Consider the following 15,973-nt stretch of genomic DNA (forward strand, 5'->3'; position numbering starts at 1 on the left):
TTAAAAAGGCTAGTTTCATAATGTTTCTTTTTAGTTTTTAAGGCATTTTAGTGGAATTAAATATCAAAGGTATTAAAATAATATCGTTTTATATCTTGTGTTTAGAGCGTGATTTTTTTTAATATTCATAAATAACAAGTATTTTAAATGTCATACAAATGAAAAGATAAATAAAATATATTTAAATTAAACTTTTTTCAAAATACATGTACTAATTATGAAAAAACTTAAAAATGTTTAAGTTTTTCACATTCCGTATATATGGCTTAAAATTATCACAATTCCTAACAAGAATAGGTCAAATTACTAAATAACATAAATAGTTTTACTTTTAAGTTGTGGTGGCAGATTTATATATCACTTCAGTGACCATTTCTAATAGCCTTCTGTGCCTGACACACGCCATCGATCTTTTTGAGTCTATGGCATGCCGGTTTCAGCGCGTTTCCCTTCATCGTAAGATAGTCTTAAATGTGCACTTAGACATTAGTCCATTGGTGCACAGCTGGTGTTCGAACTTAAAAAGTAATTGTTTATTTAGTTTACTCTTATAAAATTAAGCATATTTTTATAAATATATGGCAACAAGTTCACTATTCTAAAGGCTTAGTTTCATTAAAAAAAACAATTCAATTAAATGCAATGTTTACATCATAACACTTAAAACTGTAAAAGTTGGCGCCAAAACTTGCGCAATCGGGATTTGACATTGGACACGTTTGCGAGATGAGCGACTGATGATTATCTTAATATATATATTTCTTGTGTGCGTGTGTATGTGACTGAACTCCTCCTAAACGAGTGGACCGATTTAGACGAAATTTTTTGTGTGTGTTCAAGGGGATCTGGGAATGGTTTAGATTCACAATTTTGTCCGCTGGACAATGTTTTTTTAATTAATTTTCAATTTATTAGTTGTTTTGATTTTGGAATGTTTTACATTGGATCCGACAGACGGCGCTACCATCGCAGTGTCAAATTTTAAATAATATTCGAATTTTAATTTTAGTCTGTCCCGAAATTTAAAAAAAAGTTTTGTTATCATTGTGTTATATCGTGTGTGACCATGTGCTGGATCGTTAGATATTGTCATAACATTTGAATAATAATTTTCATCAAAATGGCTTATTAAAAATTGAAATTTTGAAATTAAAGACGTGTAGACAGGACAACGTCTGTCGGATCCGCTAGTAATTATCTAAATAAATAAAAATTAAGAATAAAGTCATATTGATACACTTTTATTCAAGTAATCTGTGTATTTAGTATATAAAGAACAAAGAAAAATTTTAAAAAATGTCAATTTCAATTATTTTGATTAATTTTGTGCACAGTGTAAAAATAAGCTATAATCAACTTAATTGATCCAGTTCGTAAATATAATTTTATTAAAAAATATGACATAGGTATTGCTCAGTTTAATAAAATTATTCATTATTTATTCCTATTCCAAATTTAAAAATTTATATTTTCAATTATTATTATTACTATATAGGTTAAGAATATTGTAAACACTCTATGTTTGTGTGTTAATAAATATATTCTTGATGTTACAAATTAAAAAAAATCGTCTATTATTTTTTTAAATGTGGAACTCATTTATCTATAGAATGCTTAATCGACAGCGCCATATTTACAACCCGTAGAAAATATTCTGTAGTATTGATTCGAAATAAATCGTTAATAATATAATGTAAAAAAAAAATTACTTATCAAACAATAAAATCGCTCTCTCAAGAGTCGTTTGATATGAGCGTAAATCTCAACCAGTATTTTAATTATTCGCCCGTTTACTGTGTCATTTAATCCTTATAAATTGTATTTACAACGCCAACTTTTACTTGTCTCATTAATTATTATGAACGGCTTTTGGTAAATAATTTTTACTCTATTTTTGAATGCTCTAGTTAGAAAGGTCTCCTATTAATCCCTGTATCTCAAGTTACTTAAAGAAGCTAGCAACTATTATTTCTAGAAGGTGGTAGAATGATAGAGTAACTTTTTTTGGGAGTATTAGTAGTTAGTACAATATTTTTAGTTATGTGGATTTTTTTAATTACCTACGTTATATTACTCGACTAGTTAGATATATTATAGAAGTAGTTATTTATATAGTATAATTTTTAAAATAAGGTAATAATCATGCTGTAATGATGACGTTTTGATGATTTTAAATATTAAAAAAAAACATCAAATTGTAAAGCTGATTATCGACTCAAAACACATCAACATCGGTCCAGCCGTAGCACATACACACCCATATATATATGAATTTTGTCATAAACTATTTATCGTGAATAAAGTCCTTTACATTTACTTTAAAAAAATATAAACATCGTGTTGGAGTATGTCTTCTATCTGAATACATATAAATATAGTTTGTAAATATATATTTCTATAAAAAATTGAAGTTATACTTTCAGACAGTGATTTCCTTATGAAATAATGTTTATTAGGATAACCCTGGAAATTTTCAGGCGAGGAAGTGACGGGAAACAAATTGTTTGTGTAAGATTAAAGACACTATGTTGCCATAAAATATGATTTAATTTATTTAAATGGGCAAATAACAATAAAGATTAGAACAATGTCAGGCCATCTCAGGAATATTTTAAAGTATTTAGTTACAGTATTTATATTTATTAATTTGCAAATACGTGCTCCGTATTCATTGACGACAATGTATAGACACTTTATTTATTTTTTAACTAACTCATGCCGGCAATTTAGTATGTGAGGTTTAAGTTTAGAACGCATTCGAAAAAAGTGTATCAATCAATTTTAGACGAGAACTTTTTAGTAGCAAATTACTCTTTATTTCTTCTTTGACGTAGTAAGAGCGGCTTAATTTAACTATTAAGAGGAATTTATATATTATGTTATTAAATCTATAGATAAAATAAAATTGCTTTCATAAACTTTTTTTATAAACATTTTTCGGAATTTAATATTATTGATACGCTATAATAAATAAATAAAAGAGATAAACGCGCTTAATGGTGAATATAAACAAATATATTTTTATTCGCGTTGATTGACATGACATAAATGATAAAAACGCTTTGAAAAATTTAAACCGTTTGAATAAGAACTTGTTCGAATTTCAAAAATCGAACAAATCACATGTCAAATTCACCGTTTAAATATTGGCATAGACTGACGTTAAGCGGCTTTGTTTGAACTCGGATAAACTAAATTAAGATAATAAACATAAAGATATAGAGGATAACGTCTATGTAAATGATATTTCACCGTGATGAGGAGTTTTGGGTTTGTAACGCGATAATATTGTAGGTAAGAAACATTTTGACAAACATATCCGGATTCGTCGAAGAGAGAGACATAATAGTAAAAAAAAATTGTGATTGTACTATAAATAACAATATTAAGTTTAATTCAAGTCAAGAAATAAAAGAAAAAATAATGCGTCCATTTAAAACACTGCTTATGATGCACGTAGAAACGAATAATATCATTTTTATCTAGCCTACATATATTAGAAATATATATAGGATAGATCACCAAAAGCACTGAGCCGTTTTTAATGAATTCAGCAGGGACCTATTTATAAACAAAGCAGATATTCAAATATCATTTATTTCCAATATCAAATACGTTGGACGTTAGCCTAAAGTCGATAGACAGTAAGTAACATTAGATATTATATAATATAAAGGCGTTTTAATCCGTTTAAAGAGTTATGAGTTATAATATATTAATATTAGATAATATAAACTTCAGCGTTGTTAAACGGTATATCGTATGAGAAAACGAGAATTCCTAATGTCTAGACCGGAACAAGTAATTGAGGGACCGTTTTATTTCTATGTGACCTATGCGGGTTATATTTTCTTTATGATTCCATTTAAATAACCCTGGAAAGTATTTGTCATTTGAAATAAGAATATTTTATATGGCTACGATCGTTAATCGTCAGTCATCTTTCGTACAAAACGTCAAAAATTGTCATAGACAAAAATTAATCACGTCAATCTTCTGACAATTCAAGTTTTGACGTTCAACAACTAAATTAGTGTGAATAAATCCTTTAATTTTAATACTTTTAACAAGCGCTAACTGACCCAACGAACTTCGTAATACCAGTCACTGAATGAGTAGATTTATGACATATTGTTAACAAACCAAAGACAAAACTTCGTCTGCTGTCTGTTGAGTTTTAAAAAATGATCATCTTTTAACGGTTTTGTAATGATAAATTTTTGTTAATGATTTTTATATTTTAACACTTATTATTACACAAAGCGTTTACACTGCTAAGTCGTTTCTTGGGTCTTTTCTTTACCTCTAGAAATGCAATAAAGCCTTTGTATTACGATTATGGCGAATTGCTGAAATGTTAAGTGAACATCTGTGTGTAAACTGTATTAAAAGAAAAGCGTATTTTTATTTTTAGTTTACGTCAGAATTTAGTTATGCGTTACGAATCGATTTTGACTACTCATTAATATAAATTATTCTTGTGATTAGCAAAATAAGCATAGAAAATGTAGTGTTTTTGTGTTTTTAGGATTTATTAAGTTACAACCGGAGGAATACGAAGATTTGCTTGTTATAGTTAAATGTAATGTATATTTTTCTCGATATGATTGTTAAAAAAGTAAAAGTTACCCATCGAAATAATAATTCTTTCTCGTTATTATTGCAGGCATCAGTATCACATAAACAATAATTTTCCCTCAAAAAAGACAATTATTTACATACTTACATTAATAAATATAATACTTTATTATATTATTATTATTATTATAGTAGAAAATACATAGTATTCTAAAAGCTCATGTGGACCGATACAATAAGAATATAGCTAACGCCTTTAAGGCATCCTTAAGTATGCCCAAGAAAAACCCCTTGTAAATCCCCAACGTACAAAAACATCCAAGGTCGGGCGACGCGAGATACCTTAATGTTAATAACTTCGTGCTGTTATCGTATCTATGACATTGAAATACTGTCGAAATTACTGTGAGTCATTTTGTGTATTCCTTTCACTTATCGAGATGCGTCGGGCAGGTGATACCGCGAATGTATGTAGCAGTATGGTCATTTATCGTCCACAGATCCTATGTAGCGTTCGCGGGCGAGCGCGAAAAATCGAACGCCGGCGTTCGAAATTTGAAATTGTGCAAACATTTTACTTACGTGATTTTTATTGTTATGTTAGCATTTGGATTTAATTATTAAAAATGTAAGTATTTTATTTCTGTTTTTTTAGTTTTTTTACTTACTTATTTATTTAATATATAATACGCAAATGTTTATTTTCAAAAATAACTTATAATAACTTATAACAATAACTTAGTAATATATATATTTTTTTATTTTTTTATTTTATGGCCTCATTATTTATTTTAAATTGTATATTCATAGGAAAAATATATCTAAACAAATTTAAATATTAGTATACAAGTAGATGCTCCTATATTTCACAATGAATTCGTTTAAATTAAATGGTTCATCTATTTCTTCACAGTAATTAAACTAAATTTATTTAATTATTTTATACATAAAATAAAAATCGATCAAAACTTTTGATTAATGCAACTAATGAAACAGTGCCCCAAATAATTTTACTCTCGTTAGATTAAAGCTCACCGATTACATGATAATATATTCAGACAAGTTTAAGTTATTTATATAAATGCTTCATCAGTATATTTTACGTTTAGTTTAATGAAAAAAATAACTCGAGATATAAATGAAAAGGTGCATTTTGCTAATATATTGTATGTGAATGGAGTTGATGTTTGAGTGTTAAATATTATCTTTATAATATATCTTATTGAGGATTGTTCATATTCAAAGATACGAATCTAAAATAATGTGTGTGCATTATAGACACAAAAATTAAGGCAAAAGCGTCAGCGAACATTATGAATGAACACGATTCTCTCGATATTTGAAGTATTGCTATTTCGACTTAACTTCTTCAAGTAAAGAGCGTACCGATTTCGGCCGGCAACACACACGCAAACACACAGCTCGCCCTTTAGCTGCGTGGTTCCATGGCTGTATAAATCGGCCTGTTGAATAAAAACAATAGACTAGGTGGTTTTAGATGATACAGATAGCCCCAAAAAGAGGTTCTCTATTCACCATTGTCCATTGTGGGTTTGAGTTTTGTAACATTTTTGCTATTTTTTAACTATAAATATAATGTTAAATATTAAAAAACTTCATTTTAAGCATTTCTTAAGTTGGCTTTTTATAGCAAGTTTTTATAACCCGGGTATTGGGTATACAAACAAATCTGTACTATACCTGGAGAAACACCTGTACCCGAGGTTAGCTGGTTTTATCGTAGCTAGTGTTCGATCACACTATATTAACATAAATCACATAATATTAGCTTACAACCGGTTTATTAAGCAATGTAATTGAAGTTTTAAAAATCCTTGACCGCACTACTTCTAAGACAAACACTAAACTTAGTTTGTTTAAGGTGTTCACATAAAGTGTGTGATTTTTTTGTCATCCGTATAAATCTAAGCCTCAAATTAAAATTATACATTTATACAGTATCATTTAAAGCTGATTAATTGATTTCATAACAGTTGCGTAACACAAAAGAATAGGCAATCGAATACGCCGAAATGATAATTCATTCATATTTACTGTTAAAAAAAACAGTGGCGCTCATTTTAGGGCTGGGCCTCAGATTAGGTAATCACCTATTTTTAGGCTAATAAGCATAACACACACCGTCGACTCTTTGGGTCTAAGGCAAGCCGGTTTGCTCACGATGTTTTTCATCACCGTTCCAGCGAATATTATATGCACGTAAAGAACGGAAGTCCATTGGTGCACAGCCGGGGATCGAACCTACCACCTCAGGAATTCACTTGGCCATCACTGCTCACAAACTTTTAAGAAAGAAATTTCTAGTGAGGGCTTCTCTGCTTGATTTGTATTTGGTTACCAAAGAAGGGGTTATTCGGATATTCAACTACTAAAAAGATTCTGGAATAGAACTTAATATTTTATATTTAGTTCTATTTTCATTCAGTACACTTTTTGCACACAAATAGTTGAATTTGTTTAATATTTACAATTTTCTCAACCAATGTAGGTTGTATGTAGCAATAATAATAATAATAAACAATTGATAAATCGAATATTAAAACAAATTTAAAAAATATTTAGTACTAAACTTTATTTTAAACTACTAACTCATTTAGTTAAGAACGATTGTAAATAAATTCAAACCAATTGGTTTTAATTTGTCACACTGAAGTTGTGGACTATCAGATATGCCAAATTTTTAAATGAACATGCATTGTCAGTAATTATAACGATTACATTAATCGCAATCAGTTTGTAAAAATAGTTTTTTAATGCGCAAAAATATGTAATAAAGAATTACGTATATAAATTTACGATTAAGGAATAAAAATATTTTTTCCTATACATTAGTATAGATAACTGAGAACAAAGTTCTAATGGTTCAGCCCTTGAACAATTACACAATAGGTTTACGTCTTACAACATAGCACTTAGATCGTAATGTCAGGTTTTCCATGAGGTCAATGAATTTTGTAACTTGTGTAATTAATATGTTTTTGAATCATCCGTGTTATTAATATCAGTGTCGCTACCTATTAGATTTAAGCCTTTTCTGTGTTCCGTGAATATTTCTAAGCAGGTGATGAACCTTCTGTACCTGACACACAGGAATTTTCGACTAAGGAAGATTCCTCACGGTGTTTTCCTTCACCTTACGAGCGAGTGCTAAGTGCGTACATAGACAAAGCCTATTCGTGCACAGCCGGGGATCGAACCTACAAAATTAGTGCAATTATATTAAAAGAAAATTGCTACCCTCTTTAGGTTTGAATTGGATTTTACTTAGATGGCTTTAGTTGGTCAGCGGTTGTGAAAAAAATGTAGATTTTCTGGTAAATTTACAAGTAACTACATTTTTTACTATTTTGTACATTATATAAGAAAATAAAATAACTTTAAATAGTCTATTTACTACATTACGTTTTTACGATAGAATTTTTAAAAATAGAATCATTTTAAATTTCGAATAGGAATAAAGAAAGGGTATAAGAATAAAGTCTTAGGTTAGGTTATTATTATTTTGAGCTAATTAAAAGAGTATGTGCAGTACTTTCACTGTTCAAACTGTTTCCCATAGAGCCGGTTCGCCTTGCCCTTTACTAATAGGAGACCATCATAGTAACCTTTCCAATTCCGAACAGCAGTTTCTAATATGAGATTAAGCCTTACTAAATATATATATATATTTTTGAGACCATACTTAAGAATACACATATTTAGTAGGCTTAATTTAGGGTGACAAATTTTGATTATAAGTATATGTTTAGATAAAGTCTTACTTAAATAACTGCCATAATATACGAAATTATTGTCACCGGGAATCGTAAACGACAATCACAATAAATTAACCACTGATCTACGAAGGTAATAAATTATAAAATAAAAAATATGTTTATTTTGGAATATAAGATCATCAAGGTATCACTTATACCACCTCATTAAATTCCAACCTGAAGGCAACCTTACTCATGGGCAAAGAAGACAGAGAGGGAGAGAGAAAAGGCCGGCGTAAAAGACTCTCGGTACTCTTTGAAAAAGCAAATCATCAAACAATACTACAATATTTAAAACAAATACAGCAAATTAATTAGAAGTAGCCAGCCCAGCATTAGTCCCAGGCCCTTTTATATAATACTAGAAACGGCAATGAAAAGAAAAAAAAATTGGAAACTTATTAGATGCGAAACTACCAATATTTAAATTAAGCAAAGCGATACTTCATTTTAAGTATTGTTAGGTTCATTTACTGGCTAGTAAATAAAGTGAAGTCTAATTTAATTACTGAAAATCACTTTACATAAGTTTAATTTATATACAAATCCAAAGATAATTTTAACAATTGCCGTTTTTCTATAAAGTATATGCTTAAGCAATTAACGCATACAGTTTTCAAGGTTAGTTAATTTACGCCCGGATGTTTTATAATTGTTTTAAATAATTAAAAAACGAAGTAAAATTTAAATAATAATGAGAAAAATAAATATAATTACGTCTTATCGTCTCGACAATTTTATTTTTGGTTTGGGTACATTATTCATTTCAGGGTACGAATTCTCAATAAGATACACATGAAGCAACTTTTTGTCAAGATCGTCTGTTAGCATCATGTTATGGTTAAATTAAAAATGCGTCTGCAGATAGTGTTACAAAGAACACTTGCAAATTTTTATTCTTTCGTAAATGGCCGGATACTCCGTCTTCTATTTTTAAAATTTTAGTTTAATTGGTTATGGCGGTTCATACCGGCTGTATACAGATATTACGAGTAAAATACAATTGTCGCGTTGGTTATACTCTGTTTTATTTCAATTTGAATAGTTATTATCTGTCATGTCTTTATGACAGTAATATTTTTAGTTTATGATTAACACTTCTCAAAGCTGAACTATTATTCTACATATTACGTAAATATGAGCCAAACTTGTAGATTACTGCGGAGGTTTTTGAACTCCCAGATTTATTTTTTAACAAAAACATTTGAAAATATATGAATTATTTCTAAACTTTGAGCGTAATACAAAAAATATTTTTTGATTACTATTCTTTCTACTGAAATGTGAATCGTCCAACGAGTACAAGAAATAATTTTCATAATCAGTTCCATTAGAAATAATCTGAAGTTTAGTAGCGTAACGTTCATATCTTTATTAATTAAAGAAATATACTTATATGTCTTTGATTAAAAGCACCATTAATAGTTTAAGTACCGCTGTAGGCAATAGACGATGAACAGTTTTTCCATGTTTATATGCACCAGGCCAATGCATGTAACAGTGACTGATGTTGTTAATTAGCAAACTGACTTAATAAGCAGTGGGATCAGGCAACATAGTATATAATAATTTCGTTTTGGGGTATTCCGTATGCTTAAGTTATCCTTCCTTATTTACAAAACTTTTAGTGACTAGAAATGTCCTTATGTAGTTCTGTGAAGATGATATCTGATATTTCCTTTTGAGTGTTAATTCGCGGTCAATAGAATTGTCGTCATATGAAATATGGCTTTTGACCACATTTGTTTGTGGGTGCGAGAATGTAAATTGAATCAAGCATTCGATGCCGTCTTCCAAGTTCACGGCCATGTTATTTACACAAGTGTGTGTCAGAAAAATAAGAGCACTTTTTATTTTATAAACCCATATTTACTTTTACGACAAATTAATTAAACCATTGATATTTTGTAGAAAAAAAACCTATGCAAACCTAATGATCCATAATTGAACATGAACTCTAGGCATCGTAAAATTAATTACACGTTAATTAAATATCTAAAATGACGTAGGATTTGTATTAAACATAATATCTTTCTTATTGGCATTGGATGTTTATCTTTACAGGCTACAATATTTTTATCGTAAATGAAAATGATATGGTTATTAAATTTAATAATATTTGATATAAATATTTTTTTATAATAATTGAAAATAGCTCATAAATATAAACAGTACAAGAAAGGCAAGTAGGTTGACAGTTTCCAAATAGCATTTTAATTGCAATAGATAAAGATGACGAACCAAGGATAACGTATGTATGAAATATTTGTTCCCATTTTCGTGGTAAAGAATTTAATCATGGAAATGTTTTTACATCCATTACATAGGAAACAATTATAAATGTGATGTATAAACTTTTAGTTTGTGACGCGTTAAAGTAGTATTTGATGATATTAAATTACGAAAATCAATTTATACAAATGCTTTTATATATTTATATATTTTTTTTATTTATCATTAAAAATTATAGGCATGAAAATAAACACAAACAATCTTGCAATGCTTAGCTAGCATATTCTTTGAATACTTATTAGTTATTTGATTCAACGTTTCGATTTCGATGATCCGTGTTTGAAGGCTTACCATATGACATCACTGCCTAGGCCACCCTGACCTCCTAAGACAGCCTTGAGGCGGTTCCTCTATTCCACGTGATATGTATCCTGCTATTATAATTATACTATCTACTCGAAGGTTAGCCCGTGACACATTGATTGTTACCATGGTAAAAAGTTTAGATCCTTTGCCGGAAATACCGTGAGCAATAGTTTTGATCATTGAATTGTTTTATTAGGCGTTTTCATTTAAGCGGCAGTTAAACAGGTATCTCCTGGACAGGCATATAATCTAATAAGCCGCATCTCCCTTAACATAAGGTGGGATTGTGACGGTCTGTCTAGTTCTATATAAATAAATGGATAATTGACAACCTGTCAATGTCAACACTGAATCATAGAGAACACAGATTACATTAATCAACGCAGCAAATACAATAATTTTAAACTATTCCTTACATAAAATAGAACGACATAATTACAAAAAAGGTTCTAGTTATGAAAGTAAATTCTATTCCGTATTATTATCGTAATTGACATTGAACACAATGACTAAATTCACAAGCCATGGTTAAGCATTAATGAACACAATAAATGAGGTTTAAGTCAAGGTTACGTCTTTATGCACATTATTTTAATTGCTATTCCTTTCTAATAAGTTTTTCCGTATTACAAAAACATTTCCATAAATAAAATGTTTTTGTTGACTTGATTTTAATAATAGCTCTGTGTACGGTTCATAAATAATAGAAGATTTTTGTTTTACTCCATATTAACCACTCGCGTACAATAATAGAATAGAAGCGAAATAATGAAATATTATTAAAAGGCCGGAACGCACTCGCGAGCCCTCTAGCATTGAGAGTGTCCATGGGCGGCGGCATCACTGAACATCAGGTGAGCCTCCAGCCCGTTTGCCCCCTGTTCTATAAAAAAAAATATGTATTAATTTCTATGTAACGAATAAATGCAATCTAACAGTGCGTACGTCTGGCTATACTCTCGGGGCGTAACTGGGACGATTTTTTTTCGTGGGGAAATGCTTTACGCATACCCTCCCGCGGCACTGTTGCCTGGTGGTGAAGGGTTAGACTAGAAGGGTGGGACTTGCTACTGTGCATACCCACTAAAACCCCACACCACCAGCAATCACCCGAGGCAGGATACGGTAACAGCGTAGCCTGATCTGCATCCAGCTACGCGATCAGCCGTTAAAATTCACAAACTTCTGCGGCCACGTATGATGCGGAATGGACCTTTGGCTCAGCAAGGGCCATTCATATCGGCCAATTCATCCAGTTTTATAAAAATAGATAGAAGGAGCAGCGTTAACTTTAGCGTGAGACTCTCAACCATGACATCGTTTGTTTGATCGCAGACAGTGCAATAATGGATTTTTTGTTCATGTGCGCATTTAACTGTAAACTAAACCACCGATAACGTATTTCCTAAACAATTTGAATTAGGGTTCTTCCAGATAAGAGCGTATCCATTCGTAAAAGGTCGGCCACGCATTCGCGAGCACTCTGGCATTTGGTGTCCTTAGGCGGTATCACATAGCGTCGGGTGCAACCCCTGTTCTATAAAAAACGATGTTTACATTGTAAAGAAGCGTACCGACTCCCGTTCAGATGTTTTTCTAATAGAAAAACATCTGATACAGAATGAACATAAGGATAAGATTTTAAGACATACTGACAGATGGAGCTGTCTCGTTTCTAAGCCTTCACTACATAAGGTTGTAGCGTCACTGTTTCATAACAAAGCTTATCTTACAGAGATTTCCAGGTTTATTACCCAAACATCTGGTTTTATTCAAATCTAAATTAGAATCGGTATGCTATGCGTCGCACTCAAAAAATCCCATAACCTTTTATTTCTAAACCAAAAATGTCAGGCAAAATCAAATTGCGATAAGATACACATTAAATGGTTTCAATAACATGTTCGGTTAAAATATTACTTGATGGATGTGGTCATTTTCATTTAAAAAGTTTTGTTTTAAATATAAATGAATTGTCGTTCGATGTTCTCGCTATAACGCGAGAATGGGTAGACCGATTTGAATTATGATCTTAAAATATTTGTGGAAGTTCTGGAAAGGTTTAAACGGTTGGAAACATAGGTAATATGTTAAGTAGATTACTTAAAACTGTACCTAGCTTTTGTCTTATAAGAAAAAAAAAAGTCAGTTGGTTGTCATATATTTATAGATGCCTTAAAAATGTGTTTCACAGCTGTTGTGTGAGCTCTTTGTAAACAAAAAAAAATGTATTAAGTTTTGACAATAATATATGGAGGTGATACGAAGTTTACCGGGTCGTCTAATAAAAATAATGTGACATCCATGTCTACCTTACACCTACAAATTAAGGAGTACAACCTATAATATTAAATAATAAATCGTTTATTTGTCATAAAACGTGTTAAAGACGGTGGTACATTACAGATATATCAAAATTGGCATGCAAAGTCATAACGTGGTAAGAATTCACATATCAATAATACATAGTTATTTATAATTATGGTCTAAATACTCGCCGAACAACTCAAGTATATACTACCAGTAAAGTAGTAGTAGTTGATGTTTGAATGATTAAATTTTGTCAACTGTTCCTAAAAAAATAAGGGCCCATATACAAGAGCGGCACGATATCGACGGCAGAGCAACTGCACACGTCGACGGCAGCCTAAAGCTCGATAAATTTCGCATCTAGGACTGCTTGACCTAAGACTAACAGATTTTTAGCTCTACTCTAAACATACCACTGACCAATACTGAACTAAAACTGATAACAAAGTGGTTAACCCAAACCGTATAATAAACTGTCATTGACATACATAATCATTTGACGTTACAAGCAAAGACTTATTCTGAACATCGACGCTGATTTGACATTTTCCTGTCAAAAAACAATCTAAAGTATTTAAATTATTGAGTCGTTTTGTATCTGCAGTTGTTGTCAGCGACAGTGATAGGGAAAACATGAAATTTGATAATTAACGGTGTTTTACCCCCTCGATGTCCGGCGTTCCACAGCTGAGCGTTTCTTAAGGCACATTGTGTGTCACTGTGAGGAACTAGCTGCCCACAGAATTATTTCCGACCCAAGTTGACTTACGGTCCTTTAAGGTAGGAGTGTATTAATCCTTGTAATAATCATTGAATAAAAAACTGGCAACGCACCTTCTTGCGTTCTGGCAATATGTATCCATGGGGGCAGTATTCCGAACCATCAGATGTGCGCAATTGGCCAGTTCCCAATAAAATCGTCTCATATTGTTAATCGTAACAAGTCCGCTTTTATATCCGCTAAATAAGTTTAAACTAATGTTAATTAATATTTATTACGAGAATATAATTTATTATATATTCTATTGATTATTCATCACGATAAACTTTAATTAATTATTAATTGAATTCTTAGAATCATGTAATGTCATTTTAATATATACAAATAAGCACATTAATATCATTGTCAACTTGAATTCGAAATTTTAAAAAATATGTGCGAATAAGACGCGAGGTCATTCAACGGAGCATGTTGCATCTTAATCATGTGACTTTTGTCTTTACGACATCGTTGATTCATTTACATGTACGACGGACGATAAGTGACAACCCTATTGTGGTTCTAAATAAAACCTGGAAGAGGCTTACCGCCTAACTTCAATTTGTATTTATTACTGAGTATATTGTAAAAACTATTGATTTAAGTCTATAAGGTTTTGAGGTTTGGGTTTTAGATGACGTCATCAGGGTTATATTCAGAAAATGGGACTAGTGCAGAGTTTGACTCTCGTTTGTTACGTTTTACACAGATTTATCATAAGTCTTTTCTGAATCTGTCCTTTAGAGGGTACCTACCAAACATTGTTTACGTAGTAGTTTAGTATATTAACCCGCAAAGCACTTGTGGGTAGACATATTATTATTAAATGCGACAGTCATATTTTTATAAATATCAAAAAAGAAAAGGAACGAAATGGTAAGAACTCTATTTATTTGAAATTAAAATTTCGCCCACTTGCTGCCACTTATTTTCTAAGCAAGAGAACGCACTTACTTTGTATTGACTACACTTAGTCAATACAAATGACAATATGTAAAATATTAGTCGCAAGTCTAAGATAGCATAGAACAGACTACTCTAATATTATTTAAGTAATCTATAAGCTTATAGAAATATAAAGAAAATAGGGGCCGGGTAGAACACGCGGTTTCAGAATAGAGATATGCACACTTTAGGCTAACTCTGTTCTCCAACGTTAGATGGCGCTTTTCTAAACAGCGTATTAGTCGGTGCTCGAAGTTCACATACAATATATGGAAGGTTTCGTCACGCATCGATTCAGTAACAGTTAATTTAATTGGAGCGAATCGTACTGGGTACTACGGGAACTTCGATTTCAATAATAAATAAAAAGTTAACTGCCACTTATAGATGATTCACTGGGTTGATAGTGAATATACAATTAATATAGGTGTTGAACACGAGAAGACAAAATGTTTCGCGATTTGCTGATTTAAATAATTTTTTATGTTCGACTACTTTTGACTGACTTAAAAAAAGCGTAGGACGATAACTTAACGAAGGTTATTAATGTAATTTATTTAGCAATCGCACTCGTAGTCACCGAGACTGAATGCTTTCGCCAAAAGCCAAAGACAATGATTTGCCGATAAGCGAAAGTCAAAAGTATAATTCAAATTTCGAACATTCAGCAACAAATGGAATCGCAAACTTTGGCGTAAGTTGGTAAGAACCTAGCACTCTCATCTCAAATAGACCTTTGATTTTGGGATACCTTAGAATAAAGTATTTAAAAAGTGTCTGAATCTTCATGAGACTCAGATGAAATTTACGATGTGACCGGCTATCGTAATCTAATGTGTATGAAAATGGTCACGGTTGTGTCATATACATAGATTATATGTTTTCGTCCCTGTAAAATTGTGTTTAAGGTTTCAGCCAATTGCGCAACAATTTAAACTGTGTGTTCGAAATAGTAACCCACAACAATACAGCCGAAGAGGCGGTGGTACATGTCCTGACTGTTCAA

General features: G+C 31.1%; 1 protein-coding gene across 1 annotated transcript in view; it reads left to right on the top strand.

The window, feature by feature from the left end:
- The first annotated feature begins 5,048 nt into the window (after positions 1-5,048).
- The window catches only part of LOC110993526 (laccase-1-like), a 47,154-nt gene continuing 36,229 nt past the window's right edge, over positions 5,049-15,973 (top strand). Inside the window, exon 1 of the mRNA XM_022259821.2 lies at positions 5,049-5,206. The gene's annotated coding sequence lies outside the window, so the exon portion shown is untranslated. The remainder of the gene's footprint in view (positions 5,207-15,973) is intronic.

The sequence above is a fragment of the Pieris rapae genome, chromosome 7 (assembly GCF_905147795.1).
Source record: "Pieris rapae chromosome 7, ilPieRapa1.1, whole genome shotgun sequence".
NCBI classification, from domain to species: Eukaryota; Metazoa; Arthropoda; class Insecta; order Lepidoptera; family Pieridae; genus Pieris; species Pieris rapae.